The sequence below is a fragment of the Panthera pardus genome, unplaced genomic scaffold, assembly GCF_024362965.1.
Source record: "Panthera pardus isolate Hobbes unplaced genomic scaffold, ASM2436296v1 HiC_scaffold_8, whole genome shotgun sequence".
Classification (NCBI taxonomy): Eukaryota; Metazoa; Chordata; class Mammalia; order Carnivora; family Felidae; genus Panthera; species Panthera pardus.
This window is the reverse complement of record NW_026527013.1, coordinates 23,656,758-23,674,349: the sequence shown is the minus strand read 5'-3', so window position 1 is coordinate 23,674,349 and position 17,592 is coordinate 23,656,758.

Sequence of the window (17,592 nt, the reverse complement as noted above, 5' to 3'; positions counted from 1 at the left end):
CAAGGCTCACTATATGCCCGCACCCTCCTGCTGGGATCTGTCCATATGTCAGCTTCTGGCGGGGGAAGTATTGGCTTTTCCATGATAGGAAGGTGCCCAACAGCTGCTGTGGGTGGTCCCACTATCCTGGTCTGTAGCTGGGAAGGTTGGGAAGGGCACTCTCTCACCCTCCAGCAGCTTACATGTGGGGGAGGCCAGTTATGTGGACATGCACACCCACACACCCTTTCTCATTCAGTACCTCAGTCCTTTGTTACTGGCAACTGAGCTCTTCCTTTCCTTACACTGAAATGCCAATGTCAGTACCTGAGTTTGGTCTTTCCAGTAGAATGCTGTTTGTCCGTTCAGACTGGCTCTCTTCAGGGAAAGGGTTTTTTTCCCCCAGAGTTCAGACTAACTCTCTAGGACTTTGTATTGGGTTTGGAGACCAAAGATTCCAGAAAGTAGGGTTGATTTTCCTTGCTTTACTCTCTGTGATTATAAGTAAACTTCTTCCACTCTTCATCCTTCTACCTTCACCTTTCATTCTCAATGTCATTATTGTCTTCATGGACTTGTTACTTTCCTACATGATTATAATCACTTGTGAACCCGCTTGATGTTTCTCTCCCCTCACTAAGCTGTGAACTCCACAGGAACTTTTACCTCATCTGGAGTTTTGTTTTTCGTTTTTTTTTGCTGCTGTTTTATTGTACAGAACTGGCTGTGATACATAGCAAGCAGTCATTAATTTTGAATAGGAAATGAATGAAACAAGAAAGCAAGCAGGATTGGATATCTATGAATCCCCTGGCCAAATACCATGTTTAATATCCTCACTAATATCCTAATATCCATTCCCTACAGGGATTTTGTGCAAACAACATCCCAGAGTGAGCTGTGAGGGATACCAGAATCTTCCCAGATAGATATATTAACTTCACCTTACAGGAAAAGTAAACAGACAAACAAACAAACAAACAAACAAAACATTGTGTTCAGGGGCAGAATAGGTGTGACTGGAGGGACACTAAGAAATATATCTGACCCTCAGGGTAACTGCCCAACCTTTCTGGGAAGGGTAAAACCTTTCAACTACTAGTGAGAGAAAACCTTATCAGACGAAGTGTTGACTTGAATTTCTGCTGAGGGACAAGAGACAGAGAGCTGGTTTGAGAGTAGGATGTGTTGGCGAGCCAGATTTTCAGAGCTCATCAGTGCAAAAGGTGAGGGCAGTATGTCACTGGGTGGAGGCTGAAAAGGTACCCCCCAGTGATAGGGTACAGAGCCAACCCAGGGCTTGATACACAGCTTGTCTGATGGAAATGCCCCTTACGTTATCTTGCTGACGAATGCCTGAATTCATGTTGCAGACGAGAAAGGGGCCCACAATCAGACCCTGGCTTGGGTCCAGAAGCCAGTTAGGCATAGGAGCTGACTGTGGGAAGTGGGGCAAAGGGGAATCCCGGACATTGGCCTGGAGAACCAAGGGATGGTGCTGGAATAAGTTCCAGGGATGGGTGAGGGCATAGGAACAACCCAGACCCAGAGGATCAGCCATGGGGTGTGGGCTCCATCCTGTGAGATAGAGCCCAGGGGTTGGGGAAGGCAGGGAGGAGGCGTTCCTTGAGGCCTTGGATGGAGGGGTCAGTTTATGGGGCGCCTGTGGCTTTGCCTGTGGGTGGAGAGGGAGCTGTTAATGGCACTGAGCTGATTTAGACAAATAAAGATTCCTTTCTGAGGCTTCTTGTGTGTTCTTCCTCCCCAGCAAGGTTGCCTCCCCCTGGGTGAACCTCCTCCTTGCCCCATGGTGACCAGTGCAAAATTCTTAGTACAGAAAGCACTTGGTGTAGAGGTAGGCACCCCGCGGGCTCTGTGGTCCTCCATTCCAGATCCTTTCTCGGCCCCAGGGGCCATCCACCCTGTGACACTTTTTCAGGCTCTGAGATAAGTCACCTGAAAACATTTAGTTGGGCACGGTGGCTGTGAAAAACTCCAAGGCAGTTTTAGCATTCAAAGAGAGAGACACATTTCTAGTGCGTGCAGCCCCGAGATCCATGTTTTACAAGATAGCTGGGCAGTGCCGAGAGGGGCCTCCGTGTTTTTCATATTTTGCCTCTCCCACACTCGTGGCCTGGTGGGCGGCTTTTACTTTAAAGTTAGAAAACATTCCAGCCCTTGCCCGTTAGTGTGACTCCTGATACGCCTCATAAACTATTCATAAAACAAAATGATTCCAGTCCGAGTTGCTTCCCTGTCTTCCTCCTCCTCCAGATTGATTTTCCCCAGCCTGCTGTGCCCCTCCACCTTCCTGGTTAACCCTTGGGGGCCTCACTTAACGAGGCATTGCAGCCCAACGCGGGGTAATGTGGACACAGCTCCACATGCCTTCACGTGAAACCTTCCCTATATGTCAGTCACCTCGTTCCATGTAACCTTGTCCTTCCCTACAGACCCTGGCCAGTCCCTTCCCTCTCGTTCCTCAGCATCAGGGGTATGCAGAACGCTTGTTAGCAAGGTGGCCCTCTTCTGTGCTCCCTTGTCCCAAACACATAGGGCCTGAGAAGTCCTGAGAGGGCTGTGTGGCCATGGGCTGTCCCAGGGTCTTCTGCCCATGGCCACAGGGTGTGACTTTTAGAGAAAGGCCACTCGTGGTGACTCACAGGGCTAGAAATGAAGATGGAAGTTGGTACATTCTCCCTTAACCAACTGTACACTTGGTGAATGGGACACTTTGCAGCAGATCTGGGTTCAAAGCCTGGTTTTGCCACTTCCTTGCTGGATGGCCTCCCTAAGTTTTAGCTTCCTGTCTGTCTAATCCATCCATTCATCCATCCATCCATCGATCCATCCATCCATCCATCCGTCCGTCCAATAATTAATGAGTACCTACTATGTGCCAGGCCCTGTTTTAGGCACAAGGACTTAGAAGTAAATAAGTTGATGAGTTCCTGTCCTCATGGAGCTGACCTCCTAATGAACCAGGAAGAGGAAGAGGATCTGCCTTATGGATTTAACTGTAAAATATCTATTAGGTGGAGCCACAAGAAATCGCCTTTTTTTGGAGGCAGGCTTTTCTTTTTTTTTTTTTTTAATTTTTTACTGTTTATTTAGTTTTTGAGAGAGAGAGACAGAGTACAAGCGGGGGAGAGGCAAAGAGAGAGGGATACCCAGAATCCAAAGCAGGCTTCAGGCTCTGAGTTGTCAGCACAGAGCCCAATGTGGGGCTTGAACTCACGAACTGCGAGATCATGACCTGAGCCAAAGTCGGATCCATAGCCAACTGAGCCACCCAGGCATCCCAATGGAGGCAGCCTTTTCAAGGCTGTTTGCGTATCAGTTACTTTATATGAATCAAACATCTAGCACATAGTGGGGCCTCAGGGAAGGGCAGGAAATGAACATCTTCTGCACAAAGAATTTACGTGCTCCTCACCGAGGGCGAAACTGTCTCACAAATGCCTAGTTCATTTGATGAAAAATGCAGTTGAAATCATGTATTATTTACAGCTCATGTTTTTTTATTAAGTGTTATGAGCCCATGAAGTCTTGCGAAGCAGCTGACAGGAAGTAGCTTGTTGAGTTTTACCCTGTGTTTTAATGCTCCCGTCCGCTAGACCGTATGACCAATATTTCAAAATACGCTGATCCTTTTCTTGAGTAAATCAGCAGAGCTTAAAACAGACTTTGCATTATTCAAAGCATCCGTAGGGGAAGAGCGGGTGAGGAGGAAGACCCTGTGTTAAACATTTATGTCTCACGGCCGAATCGCAAACGTGACCCATCTTTACTAAAACCTCTCCAAATGGCTGAAATACATTTCATACAATGAGTCTATTTTTTCCCCTCCAGAAAATATACAAAAGCAGGTGTCTAGACTTCCTGGTGTGTTAAAAAAAACAACAACTCAGTTTGTAATGTTTTCTTGTTTTCAGGTGCAGTTAGGGTTGTTAAGAAAATATTGACAGAGCTTCCCAGGGATTCACGTTGCTGTGGGATTTGGCTTTCCAGGACTGCAAGGCAGGCACCGACCGCTGCTCCTATGACTCAGGGCTTGGGAGCAAGGGCCCCACAACCAGAGGACTTGGCTTTGCATCTTGACTTTCATACTTTCTAGGAGTATGACTGTGGTCAAGGGGTGAGGAAATAAGACTCTGCTTCTTTAGAGAAATTTTAAATTCTCATGGCCAACTCATGCATAGAGAAGAATGAAATCAGAGATAGTGATAGATCAATCTATGCCACTTCAAGCTGGCTTAATCTTAGAAGGTTATTATAGAAGGTTTTTAGGGACACCTGGGTGGCTCAGTCAGTTAAGCACCCGATTCTTGATTTCCACTCAGGTCATGATCTCGTGGTTAGTGAGTTTGAGCCCCACATCGGGCTCTGTGCTGACAGCGCAGAGCCTAGTTGGGATTCTCTCTCTCCCTCTCCCTCTCTGCTCCTCCCCTGCTTGTCTCTCTCTCTCTCTCTCAAATAAATAAATGAATTAATTAATTAATAAAAATAAAATATTTAAAAAGATAAGGCTTATAGAATTGAGAAAACTAAGGGTAGTCTAACTTCAGTCATGACTGAGTGCAGGTGCTCAAATAGTCCATCATAAGCCCTCAGCTCTGCTTTCCATTGTGTTGGTTTCTTTCTCAAGCAATCTGTCCTCAAGTGATGGCAAAGATGATCCCAAACAGGTCTAGACTCATGCACTAGCTTCACAACCCAACACAGAAAGTCCTAGGGTCTCATTGGCCTGGCTTGGGTCATACGCCCATCTATGAACCGGTCACTGCAGCCTGGGGGCTTGAATGCTCTTACTAGCCAGATGTGTGCAGGTCCACGAAGAGTGAGAGGGAAGGGACAGATGGAGACAAGAGAAAATATGGCTTCCTCTAGGAGAAGTGGTAGGCTCTTCCCAGAAAGGGGGTAATAGATGCCAGTAATGGAATGATAGATTTCTGCTGCAGGATGGCTTTGGGAAGAGGTTATGTGTGTGTTCCATGCCAAGATGCTACAAGTGAGGAAACACAGAACTGAGAGCTGGCACAGGACCCTGGAAGCTCTGAATGAAGTTTTAGTTTGCAGTAGAGAGTGGTAGATTCATGGTAAGCTTGAGTAAGAAAGGGACGGAAGGGACGACAACGAAGGGAAAGGAAAACAAAGGCAAATAGGAAGTGAGGTGAGAGAATGGGGACATGGAGAGAAAAGAGCAAAGGGAAAAAGCAGATCAGAGAAAGAAGAGATGTGAAGAGAGAGGAGAGAGAGCGAGAGAGAGCAAGCACAGGATCGGAATTATTTGTCACGATATTTTTTGTTTCCCATTCTTTGCTTTCTCCAATTCAGGACTGTTCCCAGACTCTTGCAAGTCTTTCCACCAGTTTCCACAGTTCTATAATAGGCACAAAAATACCTGTCCTGCCTGTATTAGGGAAGCCATTGCAAATAATCTAAGAAATATGAATCGCCCTCCAAAAGCATTACATAAGTATGAGGTGCATGGTGGTTTGTGGGAGAGAGAAGACTTCCAAATAAGAGCCCCCACAACACTCTACCTCCAATGTGTGAGTCCTACGCTGCTTATAAAGGGGCTGCTCTTGGAAGACATTGAAAATAGGTTTTAAAATATCCCCATTCCTAATTATCCCCTACTTTAGTAGTAGATGGGGCTCCAGTAATGTGCCTGGAAGTATAATTCCATGAATTTTTACTTACGTGTGTGGATAATTTTTTTTTTTACACCTGCTTGGTAACATACAAAACAAAATACAGAAGATTTCCAGCATTCTGGATGGTTCCTTTGGGCCTGTTCCCAGTCAGTACTATTCCTAGTAATATAGTCCCTCTTTTAGCTTCTGTCACCATTGATCAGTTTTGCTTGATCTTGAACTTCTTACAAACGGAGTCACACAGTAGGTACTCCTTTATGTTTAGTTTTTTCCCAACATAATGTCTTTGAGATTTACCCGTGTAGTTGTGTAATGTCAGTAATTTGTTCTTTTTTTTTTAATCGCTATGTAGTAGTCTTTTTTTTTTGAGAGAGAGAGAGAGAGAGAGAGAGAGAGAGATAGTGAGAGAATGTGTGCAAGTGAGGGAGGGTCAGATGGAGAGGGAGAGAGAATCTTAAGCAGGCTTCACACATAGCATAGAGCCCAACACAGATGCAGGACGCATTCTCATGACCATAAGATTGTGACCTGAGCCGAAATTAAGAGTCAGACACTTAGCCAACTGAGCCACCCAGGCGCCCCTGTAGTATTCTATTATATTGATATATGATGCTTTATTTATCCCTTCTCCTGTTGACAAACATTTAAGCTGTCTCCAGTTTGGGGCAATTATGAATAAAGCAGCTGTGAATTTTCTTGTGCATGTCCTTTGGTGGACATATATTTTTATTTCTCCGGCATGTGCACCTAGGCATGGAATTGTCAAGGCCTAGGTTAGATTTACATTTGGTAGGAATAGCTAAATATTTTTTTTTCTAAAATAGGTTATTGGTTTAGGCTCCATCTACACTGTGAGTTTTACTTGTTCTATTATCATCACTGACACTTGGTATTTTCAGACTTTTATTTTTAACCATTCTGGTAGATTGGTAATAATGTCTCTTAGGGATTTTATTTTTCATTTTCCTGAAGAGTAATGGTGTTGAGTTCTGTTTAGTATGCTTATTGGACATTTGGATGTCCTTTTTTGTGAAGTCCCTCAACTCTTGCCCATTTTTTTTCTATGTTCTCAGACTTTTTTTTCTTATTGATTTGTTGGAGTTATTTCTGAGTATATTCTGAATATAAGTCCTCGGTTAGATTTCCATATTTTGTATATATTTTCCCACTTTCCTCATTGTTTTGATGGTGTCTTCTGATAAACAAAGGTTCTTGATGTCAATGAGATTCAGTTTATCAATGTTTTTATTTTACGGTTAGTGCCTTTTGTGACTAGTTTAAGAAATCTTTGCCTATTCTAACCATTTAATTTTTCATAACTTGCTCCCTTGCTGCCTTTAAGCAACAATTGCCACTAGAATGAAAAATAGTTTTCTTAAACTCAGTGGATTCTAACATAGGCCCAGGCCCCAGGGGTAATTATTAGAAAGCATTACATTGAGAGAAGCATGCCCATCAGCAGGGTGGAATAGGAGTGTATCAACCCAGACCCTGTCAGCTGTATGTGCTGAGACTCCCTGTGAATGGATGTGAATGGAGCTAGCTGGCCTCAGAGATTACTGGAGGCAAGGACTCAGATGACCTAGACTCTGTGGTTCTTTTTCTTCACTCTGCATGTTGACTTCCTCCTTCAGGCAATTTGGAGAAAGGAGGGAAGGGAAGATATGGTACTTATTTTCTTGTGTTAACATCCTAACAGGTCTATGAGCAGGAAGGAAATCCTGGCCAATGTCTCTAGCCTGACTTGGGTCATGTGGTTGGAATAGAGGTGTAATATGATTGGCTCAACCTGAGTCATGACCCCACCTCAGTAGCCAAGGAGGTAGGTTCTGTGACCAGAGGAAGAGGCACTGGGAAATCTGAAGGGATAGCCATCGGTGGAGCTGCTAACAAAGAGAAGCCCAGTTCAGCCATTGAAATGCTGAATTATGCCACTTTGTTTTTAATCAACCAATGGCACAGATTGTCCTTGAATGACAAGCCCATCCCTTCATCTGTCCACCCATCCATCCATATAGTTATATTCTGGTTGGTTCTTAAATTATTTGTGGCTTCAGACATAAACACATACCAGTTGATAATGATAAAATTGAAGCAAAAATAGGGAATCAGGCCCAGGAATAATATGGAGAGACATATGATGGTGATGGTTAAGAATATAGGAGACTGTGAATTCCACAAAGACAGAGAAGGTCTGTCTTCATCTCAATTCCTAGCCAGAGCTTGGTGCCATGTGATAAATTGGAAATTTATTTCCAAATGAAAAAAATCAAAATAACTACAATCTAATACCTCCTTTATCCTAGGTAGTTTGCATATTTTGTTTTTTCTTAATGTTGTTTCTAATATTTTATTTAGGAAAATTTGCAAGTGTCCAGAGATGTTGAATTGAAAACATGGTATACTGATAGTCACAGACTCATCACCTAGGATAGAGAACCAATAAGAGTGGCCTGTTGATTTGTTCTGTTTCTGTTACACACGTCATTTTAAATCATTATAATAATTTGTTGTGAGGTAGCGGCTAGTATTCCCATTTTAGGGAGAAATAGAGACTCAACAAGAAGCTCACAGTGCTATAAGCTGCTTGGACCTAGGTTTCTTCAACTCCTAAACCTGTTACTCTCCATATGCAATATTGCCTCACACCGAATGAACAAACCTGGATTCCACCCCTGGCCAATGGTCCTCTTGCCACATCTTTTCCCTCCTTCGTACTCCATGCTCATCTTCTCAGAAGAGATACCTGGGTCCTGGAATGTTCTGGAGTCTAGAAAAAGGCCACCATTGCAACCCTTTATTATCAGCATCATAATGCAGAAGGACTGCAAGCTGGCTTAAGCCCAGAGGCAATTTTTCTGTCTCTTCTAGTGCTTCTCACACAGCAGGTCCTGTAAAGGTTTGTATGCTGGAATGAACAAATCTGGCCACAGGCAGGATCACTGGGGAGGTGAGCTGGAAGTCTATTATGTGAATCCTCACTGCATGTTTGTTGACTGACTGCCATGTCTCAGGCACCATGGTACATGCCCATCGCCCGAATCTTCATTCAGGCCTTGGTTGTATGTCCCCTGCTTGAATGGCCTGCACTTCCCCTCATCAGTCAGTTCTTTCACCTCTCCTTATTTTTTATCACAACTTGAAATATCATACATATATATTTTTTGTCTACCTGTTTATTTTGTCTCCCCTCACTCCCCTGACCCCAGCCTCATACACTACAAAGTATGTATTGGAGGGGAAACTATACCTGTCTACCACAAATGCCTGGGGCAGTATCCAGAAATAATAGGTTCTCAATAAGTATTGGCTAAATCATCAACTGAATTGGCTTACGTTTTTTTCTAAACCTGTAATGTGGACTGAGTCTTCTACTAAGCCGTTATTATTTGCTAGGATCTAAGCATTTACTATTTGCTACATACTAAGCCAATTCAGATAAATTTGGCTTATCTGATTTGTATCTCATAATAACTGTATGAAGGTAGGGTGATTTGAGGAAAGTGAGGCACAGGGAGGGTAAATAATGTGGTTGATCTTACACAGCTGGTAAATAGCAGAGTTGGGGCTTAAAATCAGGTTCTGACTCCATATTCACATGTACTTTGGCTCCCATTCCTGAAAGCTCTTGGTCTTGTGAGCAAGATTTGGCCAGTTGGCTACCAAGGGAGGTTTGCCTGGCAGTGGGCACCACCTTTCCTGACATCTGGGGAAGAGGGTAAAAGAGGAGCTCCCATTTGTGATCCTTCTAAGATTTCCTTGTGAGAGGCTCAAACCACAGGGATGGAATGAAGGAGATCAGAGGCAAGGATGCTAAGTAAGCTGAAGGAAGGATTTCGGGGACCTTCCTGGGTACCCCTTGAAAAGAGAACTCTTGGGGGAGCTGGAGGGCTTGGACTTGATTTTGCCGTTTTCTCCCTGTGACCTTGAAGCAGGTTCCCCACCATCCAAACTTTGGTTTCTTCATCTATAAAACACAATATAGTAATCCCTGGTACATACATAATAATCACTCACTATTGGTCCTTACTTAAATGTTAACGACATTACTTTAGTTATTGATGCTATTAATAATACAGCTACCAAGACTAGTCATGTACATTGGATAAGAAACAAAATTAGATACCCAATTTTGGCTCGGGCACTCTTTGCCAATACTTCTCTATGCCTTGGTGGCTTCACCTGAAACTCTGGGCTTACTGGCACCTGCTACTGTATGCTGACCTTGCAGGGCTCAGTGTTAGACAGAGCTTATGGTGTTTAGAGAGGGCAGAGGGAAGTACACAATGAAAAGTTTGTCATTTTCACTACAGTTGATATGAGAGGGGGAGAAGGAAAGGGAAGGCAGGGTCTGGAAGACATGCCCTTGGCCAATCCAAGACCTACCAAGATCTGTAGCAGTTGGAAGTGTTCAGGTAATGGTCCTGTGTCAGGGAACATCTTGTAAGGGAAGTGCCTTTAATTGATCACTGTAGAGCCAGCCAGTTCTGAGAGGCTGCCTGCTGGACATAGATTATTTTTTGTTCTGGCAGGCCCAGGTCTGGTTTGATAAGGCAAATGACAGATGAGCCTTTGGACAAATTCCGAAAGAGCTTCTCGTTGGTAAGATGCCATGGAGTACAGCCTGCACCAATGGTGCAGAATTTTTCTTTAACATCCAGTGTACCTCATGTTCAAAATAGTAATTGAAATGTATGCTGTTTATTACATTCACATATGTTTGTAATCAAGGTACAACTCTGGTGGATGAGAAGCAAAAAGCTATAATTTGCTGCTTCGCATCATAGCTGTCGTATATTCATTTATATAGCTTTATTTATCTTCTTCTCCATAAAGAACCTTCCATATTGCAAATTTATTGAATGGTTAATGGCCTAAAAGTATGGGGTTCATTACAGAGCGATGTATTTATTGCAGTGTTAATTAAATAAAAGCATTGTAATCTTTCCAAATTGAACAATTATGTTCATTTAAACATCTTAAACAGAAAAATCTTTTATATACTAATTGAGTTGCATAATGAAAAGCATGTGTAATGGAAATTTAAATCAAAACAAATACTGAAATAATTTGAACAATTTTTTAAAAAAAATAAAATGTCTACCTCCATCTTTATTGGAGATACTCTAACGGCCAACTCACTCTCAGAACTCATGACCTCTGAGCAGAGTATATGGTTACAGAGCCCATCGGCCACCCTCACATACCAGCTGGCCAACCCTTAGACATCAAAGTTCTGGTTGGCTACCAGCCGCAGCCCCTGACACTCTGGCTGTTAGCCTAGATCCTGACAGGCTGGCTTGAGGCCTATAGGCCGAGCTGACAGCCTTTTCTGCAGAGTCTGATGAATGGTTTCTGGCAATGGATGGTTGTGTTCTGACTGCCTGTGAGGGCAGTACCCCATCTAAAAAATGTACACTGTCTCTCCCAGCTTGCCTGGGGTTGGGGCTTCAGAAGTGCTTGGTGATGCTGATTTTTTACACCCAAGAGGGGTCTTTATTTGCTCTTGGAATCTCAACTCCCTCCCCATCTCTGTCAGGCTGTGAGGGTTGGTGACAAAAATGGGGTCATCGTCAGCATTAAAGGGATTAGCTTTATTGGTGCACTCCAGTAAAGATTTTTCGCTGCCTATATTTTGTGGCTCTATCCCATGCTTCAGTTATTTAGGGCTAAATCTTAAAGTAACATTAAGATGGTAGGAAGGGGTGTGGAGAGAGAAAAACAGGCACATTTTTCAACTAGATGCTCATTTCCTGGTTCCACAGAAGGATTTATGTGGGATCCTTGGTTTGCCCACGTCTTATTCTCCTGTTTTGAAATGGTCTTTAGTTTAGCTAGACTCCGTTAATGCCGTGTCTTGCATACAGGGCAAAATGCAGGAGGGTTGCCTTCCATTTTCTGACACCTAGAGGTTGCTGGGATTATCAAAAGGCTTAAGGATAAATCACTGTACTAAAACCTTCAATTATTAAAAGGTAGCAACAGTAAGTTGCTTTGGAAGCAAATTCTTGCCTGCCTTATCCTTGGGATGAAGATTTAGAAACAGGAATATCTAATAAAAATCCTCAAACTGACTAAATACATTAATAAAAAAGGCTTATAGTGGCATAAGTGAAAAAAATATATATACTCTGATTAGTCATTTGGTTCAGGCACATTTTTCTTCTGTCTCATTCATGAAAACTTGCCCGGACTCACTCAAGCCAAAGGGATTTAAGTGGATCCTAAAAGAATGGAGGTCAGCTCACTATGTCCAAGGCTATAGTGGTGAGGTTGACTGAAGGGAGGTGAATGCACTACACAAATGTATATATTTGGCTCTGTCAAAACTTGGATAAGAGAGTATCAAGGCTGGATTCTGTTTCTCAAGAGAGTCTGGTCACTTGTGCTACTTTACAGATAAAAAGGAAGAGGCCATTCAAAGGAGAGCCATGTTAGAGCCATGTTAGCATGCCCTTCCCCAGTAAGGCTCGGCCAGGTTCTAACTTCCGAGTAATCTCGGGATGGAGTGGGCTCCATGCCATTGATTGGTGGGAGCGTGGACACATTAATAGAAGATTCTGCCCTTTGACTACCTTCTCTATGTCTCTCACAGACCAAGTACTGATGCTCCCTGCTCATTTGGGACTTAACTTCTTTTCTCATGTTTTGGTCATAGTCCAAGCAACCATTGAAGGGTGCCATTTTGCAGAAGGTGATAAAGAACTAGCTCCAGGTTGAGGATGAGAAGGTCCTGAGATATTTACCGAAAGTCTGACCCATGTTTTACTTCTAGTAGCATCCTCATTTCAGCTATGAAGTTTTGTCTGGAATTTGCCATAAAAACTGTCAGGAGCTTGAGATATCTTTGAGGAATAAAATTATTATTATTATTGTAGTAGTAGTAGTAGTAGTAGAGTAGTAGTAGTAATGACTTACCTAAGATCAAATGGCTAATAGCAGAACTGAGATTACTACTTAGGTAGTTTAGATCCAGTGTCCACACTCTTGACTCCTATTCTAAACTAGTTCTATATCAAACTAGTTCTTTGAAGACTAACTCTGTTCTTACGTTGTTACTGATGGTGCTGATGATGACATGAGCAGCTCCTTATGGATTTACTTGTGTTGCTATTTCATGGACAGACACACTGAGGCTGCGGGGGTGGGGGGTGGTTCCCAGGTCATATAACCCATAAGTGGTAGTTTCCAACCTGGGCCCAAGATTCATAATATTGTACGTTTTCCCCTTACCATACCTACACCTCCTCTCCTCACCTGTAAAGGGAAGAATTGACTGATTTAGTCAAAATGAAACCCCCACTGGGAAAGTTCACTGGTCACAACTACAGGAGAGGAGGTATTTTTCATCCCAATAGAATGGATGCCTAGATCATTTGCATTCAGGATTTCCAGAGCCAGGGCATTTCTCGGTTGGCACGAGTAACTGGAACATGACCAAGTAGTTTTGAGAAACAATACCCATGCTGATCATGATTCTAGTCATGCTCATTGTGCACCATACTCTTCATCCAGCTCCAGGGGAGTCAGAAACACTGCCTTCCAAAGCTAAGGACATCCATTCAGTCAGTCACTCAACACATTTATTGAACTCTTACTAAATGCCAGTCACTGTTCAAGGTGCTACTGACAGAAAAAAGAAGGCCTCTTGGAGCTCACATTCCAGTTGGGGGAACAGATTCTAAACCGACTGAAGCCCTTGAGCCCAGATACACTTTTCTTCTCTTTCACATTCAAGATTTCCATCTTCAAACTAGGAATAGTATTAGTTTTACTATTAGTAATTACTGCTTAGTTTTAGTGTTGTGTGCAGTCTTTGTGCCAGGCAATGTGCTGGGTGTTGGGGATAAAACAGACAAAATCTTGCATACCTGGACTTACAGTTTTGAATTGAGAAAATAATAAATAAGTAGAAAAAATTATAGAATGTATTCAATCTATAGAATAGGAGTCAGTAAACCTTTTCTGTAAAGAAGCAAGTAGTAAATATTTTTGGCTTGCAGGCCATATGTTCTCTGTTGCAACTACCATTGTCGTTGCTCTGTCATTGTAGCATGGAACCAGCCACAGACTATGTGTAAATAAATGGATGTGGCTCTGCACCAAGAAAACTTCCTGAAACCAGGTAGCTCACCAGATTTGACACTCAGCCCATCATTTAGTGACTCTTCTCTAGAAGATAACAAGGTGGGAACCACTCAAGAGGGTTTCCGGAGAACTGTTCCCCGTGGAGGTTGACTTTTAAATGTAGTGCCAAGAGAAGAAGAGTTGGTTATGGGAAGCAACACTCCAGGCAGGGGAATAGCAAACACAAAGATGCTGAGGGTTAAAGAGAATAAGGCCTAGCAATTGGCTGAAGGCTGAGTGACAGGTATACCAGAGGTGTGAGAGGAAGGGAGGTGTGAAATGGGCTGAGGAGATATGCAAGGAACCAAGGACAAGGAGCCTTGTAGGCCCTACATGAAAGACAGAGGCTACTTATTTGTCTACTGAAATTGGGAGGTGGGCTATGAGCATTTCCTTCTACAACAGGCGTCCCACTTGACCCAAAGAAGCCAATCTGTCCATGGTTAGAGGGGGTATCTTCTCTCTCTCTCTCTCTCTCTCTCTCTCTCTCTCTCTCTCTCTCTCTCTTTCTCTCTCTCTATGTCAGAGGGTGATGATGTGGAAGAATATGTCCAGGGTCAACTGCATGAACCTGATTTCACTGCTGGGGTTTCAAAACCCCAATCAGTATTTTGGCCCAATTCCCTTTCCGTGATGGCTGCTATTTAGAGCTGATAATTGAGCACAGCTATTATTACCGAGGATGAGCAAATCTCAGCGGTTCACAAGTTCAGCTCAGATAAGCAGTTTAAGATTTTGTTTCTTAACCTTCCCTCTTGAGCCGACGTAATACTCCTACCTTCCCATCTTCCTTACTGCCCAAGGCCAGAGCTGCAAATCCTCCAGTCTTTGGACATTTATGTAGCCACCCTAGTTTTGTAGTGTAGCTACAGTATGTTTTCTTTTCCACTGCATTGCTTACTGTGAGTATTTCTCTAAGACTCCTCATTATTGGGTCCTCCCCAGACCAGCTTCACACGCACCCCTCCCTCTGAGTTGCACTTCTGCAGTTAGCTTTGTACTGTGGGGAAAATATTTCTAATCAGTGGATCACTGGGAGGAAAGTTGTCAGAACAACACAAAAGATTTTTGAGCCTCTGAGAACTTTATTTTCCCCCTGGGATCTACTGAGATCTTGCCTTCCTGCCCTTTATGGGATTTCAGGGGATAATGAAGATGTATCCTGCAAACATTTTCCAATCTTATGTGTCCCATGCTCATGGCATGTCTTCTGTTGCCCGGGTATATTTTTTCTGGATTGGGTGAAATTTTGAACAAAGATTCCTGCTTTTATTTCCGGAAGTTTTGTGCGTCATTGTAAATCATATGTAATTATGTGTATAAGAACCAAAAAAAGAAATATTTGGGTTGGAACTCTGAAGCTTTGATTTGGCCACTTTAACCAGTTAGAGCCAATTGAAGGGAGTCATTTTCAATATCCCCCTAAAGGTAGTTAAGTAATGGTAATGGGGCTTTCCCAAGGGGATTGAGAGAGTGAGGTTCATTAAGGAAACAAACTAATTATCTTCAGTGAATGGATTGATCCAGGACAACGTGGTGTAAAAACCTTCTCATCTTTCTTTGATAAACAGAAGTAGCTTCTGTATGTGTGCGTGTGTGTGTGTGTGTGTGTGTGTTTGTGCACGTGTGTAGCTACAGTATGTTTTCGTTGTCATTCGAATGAATGGATATTGTCATTCGAATCAGCTTTTAAACAGTTCTCAAGGAGATACCCCACAAAACAGGCAGGTGATGTTGAGGGGCAGCTATTCAGGCTGGCATGTGAGCACGTTTCCATAGAGAGCACATCTCCTCACCTGTATAAGTTGTGTTTTGCAACTGACAGGAGTAGTAGTTCTTGCCCACTGCTCTTGCCTGCAGTGGTTGCAGTGCATGTGGAATCAGAGCATGTAAAGAACACTTCTTCCTGAAGCATCTCTTGGTTAGAAGTAATGGTTGCTAGCAATGTAAACAGATTTTGGTGACTTGAAGCCTTGGGGAATTTATTAGAGGCTACTGGGGAACTCACAGAGAGCAGGATGAAAAGCTGGAAAGGTGGGAAAGCTCCAAGAGCTGGTGGAAGTGCCAGAAAGATGGGAGCAGGAAGGGAAGCAAAGCCAGGTCAGCCTTATCAAACAGGGTTGCTATTCTGGGGTCTGACCTTTGGCCCTTGAGTCCCAAGACCAAGGTTCAAGGTCCCAGGAGAGAACCTTGCCCTGTCTATGCTGGATCTGTGAAAGGTGGGTCTGTCTCTGGTGCTTTGAATTCCCTGGAGGAAGGTGGTACTGGCATCACACTACAATGGGACCATGGGAAGAAGTTACTTCCTGGTAAGATATTAGAGTAATTAGGAAATTAGTAAATTAGGGAGAAAATAGTTGGTGAGCAAGTGGGCAGAGAGAAGGACAAGAGAGAGGGATGTTTTGTAGAAGTCTTTAATGTTAAGAGAAAAACTCATAGGTAGATGCTGTCTTGACCTGATATCTCCCATCTCTACCAAGAGAGACTGCAAATTCCAAGTTTCATAATTACTTTGTCATTCAGTGGTTTTCTATTCTATCTTTCCTTCTGATAATGGCAGTTGGGATTAGGGGATTAGAAGGAGAGATTGGGGGACACAGACAAGAATGGTTTGGCCACATTAAAGTTTCAGAAGGTAATACATTGATGTCAATATAAATTGATGTTTCACACTTAATTCATTCTTTTTTTTTTCATGGCACCCTGGTTCACACAAAAAATGGAATAATTCATTAATTCATTGTTATTGAACACTGACTTTGTAAAAGGCAACCCTCTCATATTCTCGAAAAAGGGGTCACTAGGGATCCATGAGCTCATCTCCTAGATAGACTGTCAGATCTGCAATCACCCATAATAAAAGGCAGAGTGGAAGAAATAGCAAAAGGACAGAAGTAAAAGGAAGGAGAGATAATGCCCAGTTGGAGAGAAGCAAGAGACCCTGCCTTGAAGCCGGGGAGTGCCAGGCATACTGTCTATACTACAGGAATGGAGATGCAGGTACACGGAGGTACATGTGTATGTGGAGGTCCACACGTGTGGGTCCATAGATGCTTTCAGAGAGGGTGATAGTCAAAACTTCAAACTGGTACAGCAAGGCCCTTTGGACACTTAACAATTACAGCTTCCACTGGCCAGTCCAGCATACCATTGTGTAATGACTAAGTACCAGCCATGCTTATAAAGATATCAGAGGTATCTCTCTTATACAGGCTTAACTTAGTCAAATTGAACCATGCCCACCCAGATAAATTCTGGGTATCATTCCCTTCAATTGGGCTATGTCATAGGTATGCATGGGTTAGGAAATGATGATTCTGATGATTCCTTTTTCTGTCCTGGTTCTGTAGTCTATCCCTTAGTGTAAGCATCAGCCTATGGTGAGGGCAATTCTGCTATTTAAAAATCTATATGGTTTGAACAACATGGCCGTTAAGTTCAAGCCAACTACTTTCTGGGATGCTCCACTGAAGAAACAGAAATCTGTTTCCTCACTGTTGGATAAATTGGCTACATTGCCCTCACTTGACAGAGCTCCATCTATGGATTCTACTTCGTGACCAGTTTGAGGGATACAGAGGGAAAGGTCAACTCTTGGCAAGTTTCACCTTGCTACTACCTTTAGAAACAAGCCCCCCGCTAGGGGCAGCTGAGTGGCTCAGTCAGTTAAGTATCAGACTCTGATTTGGGCTCAGGCCATGATTTCATGTTTCATGAGTTCAAGCCCCACATCGGGCTCTGCGCTGACAGCGTGGAGCCTGCTTGGGATTCTCTGTCTCCCTCTCTCTGTCTCTGCCTCTCCCCCTGTCATGTGTGTGTACTCTTT